The sequence below is a fragment of the Limanda limanda genome, chromosome 4, assembly GCF_963576545.1.
Source record: "Limanda limanda chromosome 4, fLimLim1.1, whole genome shotgun sequence".
Classification (NCBI taxonomy): Eukaryota; Metazoa; Chordata; class Actinopteri; order Pleuronectiformes; family Pleuronectidae; genus Limanda; species Limanda limanda.
In genome coordinates this window covers 3986691-3993931 of record NC_083639.1, presented here as the reverse complement: position 1 = coordinate 3993931, position 7241 = coordinate 3986691, and the positions used below count along the sequence as shown (strand labels likewise).

At 40.7% G+C, this 7241-nt stretch overlaps 1 long non-coding RNA gene across 3 annotated transcripts; it reads left to right on the top strand.

Moving 5' to 3' along the window:
- Positions 1 to 2943: 2943 nt before the first annotated feature.
- On the top strand, positions 2944 to 6190 carry LOC132999714 (uncharacterized). Of its 3 annotated transcripts, XR_009678161.1 has the most exons (5): positions 3996 to 4435; positions 4656 to 4828; positions 5235 to 5294; positions 5496 to 5722; positions 5899 to 6190. It is a non-coding gene; the product is annotated as an uncharacterized LOC132999714 (long non-coding RNA). The 3 variants fall into 3 exon arrangements; XR_009678160.1 differs by having other exon boundaries at positions 2944 to 4435; positions 4656 to 5294; XR_009678162.1 differs by lacking the exon at positions 5235 to 5294 and having other exon boundaries at positions 4000 to 4435.
- Positions 6191 to 7241: the final 1051 nt, after the last annotated feature.

The following is a 7241-nucleotide window of genomic DNA, read 5'->3' as shown; positions in this document are numbered from 1 at the left end:
AAAGGGTGGGCGGGTGGGTGGTGCTGAAGGTCCGGGCTCAGTTTCCTCTCGAGTTCATGTCGCTTGTCTTTTGTCAAGTGGAAGCGGAGGAGGAGAGGGAGGAGGAGGAGGAGGAAGAGGAGGAGGATGAAGAGGAGGATTCAGGCATGGGAGGCATCGCGGACGGGGAGATGCTCGAATGCAGCTGCCAAGACACTGCGGAGTCTCTGCTCCTGCTCCCACATACACCAGCAACACCACAACACCGACTACACTACCAAACCAGCTCACATCTCTCTCTCTCTCTCTCTCTCTCTCTCTCTCTCTCTCTCTCTCTCTCTCTCTCTCTCTCTCTCTCTCTCTCTCTCTTTCTCTATCTCTCTCTCTCTCTCTCTTTTCCAGGCGCGTTCACGCTCGTCAGGCAACAGAGGAGCAGCAGCAGCAGAAGAATCTAGTTTGGTTTTATTTATCTCTGCAGAGCCACGTGGGATTTGTCATCCGCATACATTTGAATTTTTTAATTAAAGGGATAGTTCACCCGAAAATAAAAATGCACTCATTATCTGCTCATCACTATGCCGATGGAGGGGTGGGTGGAGGGTTCAAGTCCACAAAACACTTTGGGAGCAGGGGCGGCTCCTGGTACAGGCGATGCTAGTGTCACGTCATGAATTATCATGACGTGACACATGCAATGTAAAACAATATATTAGCCTCATTTCCGCCCACGTTCGCCATGGGTGGAATCAGGACACCAGTGGACACAGGAGCTGGGTCCGAACTCATGGGTAAGTTTGGCAAGCTGTCGTATTGGCAGCTCAACAACCTATTCATTGCACAATATCTAATAATATGTAAATTTAAAAACAAAAATGAATCATAACCATTTCAAATTAAATAAAAAAATAAATTAAATTAAATTAAAAAATTGAATTAAATTAAATTTAAAAAATAAAAAAAACTGCCGGACACATCCTGCGCAGAAGCCCATTGCGCACATTGCACATGCAGGTTGTTTTTTTATTCATTTATTTAATTTTATTTTTTCTTTTTTTATATTTAATTAATTTAAATTTACTTAGTGTCATATATTTTGCAATTAATAGGTGATTGAAATCCTGCCAATTTCAAGAGGTCAGTATATTGCCTAGCCTGGGTGCCAGACAAACTCAGCCCCGCCCACAATATTTTTTGGTCGGGAAGTTCGGTCTGGAGTTGCTCCGTTGGCGAGAAATTATCTCCGAACAGCTTCTGTTCAGACCAATCAAATTGTCAGGGCGGGCTTTATACGATGATGGACAGATGATCAACAGTTACGTAATCAACTACGTCATCGAACAGCGCTTGGGTTGACTTGGTTTTCCACAAACATGCCTGCCGCTGGAGAGCTGAGATGTGTAGATGCTGCCATTGAGTCTGTTTTAGGAGACATCGACAGCGCATTAATTTTGAAAGAGGAACAGAGAAACGCGATCAAGGCATTTGTAGATCGAAAAGATGTTTTTGCCGTCCTTCCCACGGGATTCATACGTCACATACTACGTTGCTCTGATTGATTGTAGGTCTATCCAATTGAGCGAAGAGGCATTTTTTTTCCTGGTGCGGTTGAAACATGCCCCATAATCACAGCCCAATGGAGCGGTCTCAGACTCATATTCTGACTAGAATCATGAGTATGATAACGTCAGGCTATTTATTGCCGGCACGAAGATAAGAAATATTGGGGATCGAACCCCATCGTGTTGAAGAATGACCACTCTACCCACTAGGCCAAACCGCCTGTTGACATCCCGCGAGAAACTAAGCACACTAAGAAGACTATCGTGTGTGTGTGTGTGTCCGTGTCATTCTATGCTGCTTTTTATACACAATTCTGAAAAAATATTTTCTACTTTACTACCTTACTTAAAAGTTACTTTTATATTTTTGGATTTTAGATACTGGAGGATTTCACATGCTTTAAAAACCTATCGTTAGAGAATAACCCAGTAGTTTCCAAACTTGTCTTCTGACGCCTTACAAGAATCACAGTCTGCTGCTGCTGGTTTCCATGTGATGTCCTGAGGCTGCCCCCTGCTGGCTGCTGGGTTCCTCTGCTGCTCTTGCTTGGTTTGTGCAGCTTGTGATTAACTAAAGCTATCCATAAAAGAAAATCTTTATTATCCTTCATGGGCAATTTGGTGTACAACCAGCAACCAGTGCACGACAAAAATAAACCAATATATACAATGTAAATAAAACACAATATAAAAACCCTAGTATAGACTAAGTAGCAGGGGAAAAATGAGCTTTTAATAAATTAATTGATAAGTTGACCAACAGAAAATTACCCGTCAACTATTTAGATATTCTAGAAACATTTCATTCTACTTTTAATTTCCTGTTGTGTTTCTAATTATTAATATTGTTGGTGACATTTCTTTGATAAATGTGTGGAGGTTTTATTACCTCTGCTAAGGAGGTTATGTTTTCACCTCTGATTTGTCAGTCAACATGTAATAAACTACTGGACCAATAACCACAAAACTTGGTAGAAGGAAGCTGCATGGATCAGAGATGAACCTGTACAGCTCTGTTGAGCTCTACTGAGTGCCAGTCTAGTTAAAGGGCCCATATTATGAAAATGCCACTTTTGTAGTGCTTCTACACGTTAATTTGGGTATCTGGCATGTCTACCGTCCCAAAAACTCTGGAAAAAAACAACTCCCGCGATTTGTTGTGGTTCCTCTATGTCAGAAACTGTATGCTAGAGTGCGTCCAATGGGATTATTGGCTTTTTCTACGTCCTTTTAGCCCAATACCCATTGTAGAACACTCCCCCATAGATCTATGCACTCCCCCACCACCACTCGACCCACCCATGGATGGAACCACCAAAGATTTAAGAACCACCCACTTTATTGACGGTCCATCGGTTTGCGCCGCCATTGCATTCTTGCAAGCCTTGGAAACACTTGGATAAGCTAACTAGCAGCATGAAACGAATTCGACCACCGAGATGCTCAGTGCTGGGCTGCACAAATCCGCACAAAGCTCTTCATGTGACTCCAGCTTCAGAAGACACAAGATTGAGATGGATCGAGTTCATATATGACGGCAACGTTCCTGCAAGAGTTGGCAAATATCTGTTAGTGTGCTCTAACCACTTTTCATCGGACTGTTTTACCAACCTGGGCCAATATAACGCCGGATACGCGAACAGGTTGTTCTTGAAAGAGGGGTCGTGCCATCATTCCGTCGCAACACTCAAGACGAATACGAAGTATTTTTTTTTATAATTCTGGTATTTGCTTCTTTTAGACATTTTGTGTGGAGGCTAGTGACGTTAGCACGTTGTGGCGTGTGTGTGAGGGGCTGGGGGCTAGTATGTAGTGGTTGGGGACAGGGATGAGACTTTACAGGAGTTTTCATGTTGGACTATTAATAACGTTATTGAACAACTCATCGCGGACGGCTGGCGAGTCTTAGCGAGAAGACAGGGTCGGAGTCCACGGTGAACGGTGTTCGCACGGCAGGTTCGTGTGTGTTGTGCTCTCCACGCTGGTTGCCTCTCCTCCTTCGTCTCTTCCTGTGAGTACTGTGGCGCAGATTTTTTTCCACGGCAGCACTGGGCTGGAAGTGAGCTCCTGCTACAGCTCCTGCTACATGCGCCGTAGCTAACTCCCAGCCCCGCGCAGCTACGTTAGCTCCGGCACATGTACCAACTCCTGCTACATATGCCGGGCTGGAGCTAACTTGCAGCTACGTTAGCATGCGCCGTAGCCTCCTGCCTCCGTTACACTCATCTGCTGAGGGAAGTCGCCCGGAAGATGTTGTTGTCATAATGTGTGGGACTAGAACGATTAATCACTACCAGCCCTAGTTGGGGAAAATGTGTCCTTGTATCCTTGTGTAGCCCTGTATAAAAATCACTAGGATACACTGCATAAAATTAATCTCAAAATAGCATAACAAATGTTGTATTAAAAGAGAAAGTTCCTGATAACTAGATAAGTTCATATTATTAAAAATAGCAGTTAAAATAGGGATAAATACGGGATAAAATGTAATAAATATAATATGTACAGTTAATAAGTTTAGATATTTACAGTTAAAAAGTAAATCAATAAATAGATGTGTGGTTAAAAGGCTCTGTGATTGAGAAGACGAGAGACTTATTGATTTGAGTGCTTTTAATGTGACATCTAACTTTTCTCAGTGTTGTGTCAGTCATTCAGTTTTTGTGTTCTCATTGGGTAGTAGCAAAGTCACAGCCAATCCAAGTCATCCGTCTTGTATGGGGCGGGACATGATATGCAGGTGGTGGTTCAGCATGCTTCGAGCAGGTGGGTCAGAGAGAGAGATAGAGTCCAGAGTCCTGAGGAAAAGTGTTGTGCTGTGGGAAACATTTAAGAGGTATCGTCCAGGTCGACTACTCGTGGTCCTGATATTAACTCTTCTATGTAACCTGCCAAAGGTAAATATAATGTGTATGCCTTAAATTGTGAGCTGTAACTTAATGTTGTAGTGGAACAGACCGGAGTGTAATGCAATTAGCCACCCGCTAGCTTAGCATCACGTGTTGGATATCATAGCTTTAGCACTGTTGTTGTTTTCAATGCTAAAACGGGCTAACGTTAAGTCAGTACGATTTAGTGTGATGATATTATGGCTCAACAGAGTTCATGTTATTAAAGGAGACGGACGTCTGTGAAGAGAGAGAGAGAGAGAAACTGAGAGTGCTGGTGGATGGACCCTGCTGTTTTTCTTCTTCCCTGGATTTTCATTGCTGTGTGTGCTGCCTGTGTTTGGATTGTGACTGCCATCACCCCTATCTGTGACATTACCCTATTGCTCCTCGTTTTGACCTGTGAGTATTGAACTGATTTGACAATGCATGTGCTTTTATTTTATGCTCTTGACTGAGTGAAGTGGCCATAACAGTTTTCAGGCCTCACCGCACCCGAGCATCACTACAGGCCTGCAACTGAGTCTACAGTTTATCATTTCTGGAGTAGGCCCACATGTGATGTTTGTGAGTTAATTTAAAGTTGATAGGAATTGTTTTGTTTTGATTCAGAGACCTGTGAAAGGTAAAGATTTTATTTAACCTTGTCCGTGAGTTAAAGGGTTTATTGAGAGGTGTTGGAGTTTGTTCATTATCAGAGTCGTGGCACATCAATAATTAGCATAAACTGGTGATTTCCTTATTCTAAAACCCGGTTACACACCGCACTGCTTCATATACCAAACTCTGTCTCTGCTTTATTCCACAGACACTGACTACCTCTTCACCAACTAAGTTCTCTACAATAAACGATATCGCTTTCGCAAGTGTTAGTACACAACCTTATTCAGATGTTTCTATTTATACACATTATGTTGTGTAAAGAACTTTATTTTGGATGCTACACAAATACATATTTTACAGACTTCACATTCAAACATATACTTCCACTGCAACTGTAATATGCTATATTATCATGACTAGACTTTCTTACTAATAACACATATTTTTTATCTTCCTATATTAACAGTATGCTTGTAAGGATACAAACATCACAAGAGATAACCTCTACAACCTCACAATTGAGGCTCATGAAACCTGCATTCAACTTATGGTGAAAAATATTCGCAACATTAGAGCTGCAACACAAAAAGATGCCTCAAAAACCCAGCAAATCCTCCACTTGCAACGACAACTACAAGCTGCTCTCCAAACAAGTTGAAGTCCTGCAGTCTACTGTTGCATTTGACAATGACGGTAACTTACTTGCTATGTTTCATCCTAACAAATATTTACTTGCTCTCACTACTCAACACAAACTCATTAACTGTATAATTGTTTACAATAGACAGCTCTCTGAACAACTACCTTAAACGTAAGTAGTGATTGTACTTTTATCCAACACACAACTAACACAGCTTTCATGATTTCAGACATGATGACCTCTCCTGTTCAGACAGAACCAAACCCCACCACTGATGCCAAAACCACCACTGCCATCATTCACGTGACCAGCGTTGACATCATTCCAGACCCCAACACTGGCATCATGCAGGAGACCAACACTGCAGACAAAAATGCTGACATCATGCAAGAATAATGCGCTTTCTAACTTGTATATATTTAATACCTATTTGTACACTTGCATGTTTATACTCACATAATTCTTTCGTTTATTTCTTCTTTTCTATGCCTTTAATATAATAAATACCTCTTTCAAACCTACATGTTTGCTCTATATCTTCATTTTCTTCACATTACATTTCCACCTGTTACAGAATTTTCTTTCCTCCATTACTATTGAAATCAAATACATTTTCTACCAAATGTAACATATTCTTGTTAATAATATTCATTTCACCCATCACTACACTAACTTACTCTACACTTCATCAATAATAATTTTTTTTTGCACTATTATAAATACACCTGTAATAGACATGTGCTCTCCGCTGTCAATATTAACCTCACCCATTACATCAACATGCCATTTGAATATATCTTTCTTTCCATACATTTCACTAAATAATGACTTTTCTAACTAGTCACTCAATGTTTTATTCTCTTCCTCACAGGCCACTCTCATCTGATCACTGTACCTAAATAAGCATCTGTCCTAACTGTTACACTCACGATGCCTGTTTAACTCCCACTTAAATGGGATATGTATACTTATTTTTAATATCGCTGTATAATACACAAACACTCACATCATAATTTTATACTTCTTCAACCAACACTTTCAACAAATACTGTCATGAATACACAATCATTCACATTTATTTTCATTTCATCATAAAGATCACACCATCCATTTAACCCTCTAACACATTAACATATCCACTTTCTTGAGATCAACCAACTTTCTTCATCAATCCAACCTGAAGCTAATACATTACCTATTCAATGTCAAGTCCAATATTACCCACTTCCTACTATTTTACCTCCCTTGCATTATCTTCAAACACAAACTGTTTCACACATGACAACACATTTACACTCCTCTTTCGCTCTGGAACATTGCAAACGCCTTCCTGCCCATTGCACTCACCTTCAACCATAAGCCACTTAATTCCTTGCACCACTGTTAGGATCCCTTCCTAAACCTATTTTTTTTCTCATAAATCTTTTACTTACCATCATACATTGTCTTTACAAACTCCATGGTCCCACACATTACAACATCACATATACATCTTACAATACCTTCTTATGTTGAATCCTGTTCAACAACCAACAGAAGTCAACATTTTACACTATATCTGTATTTTGCACC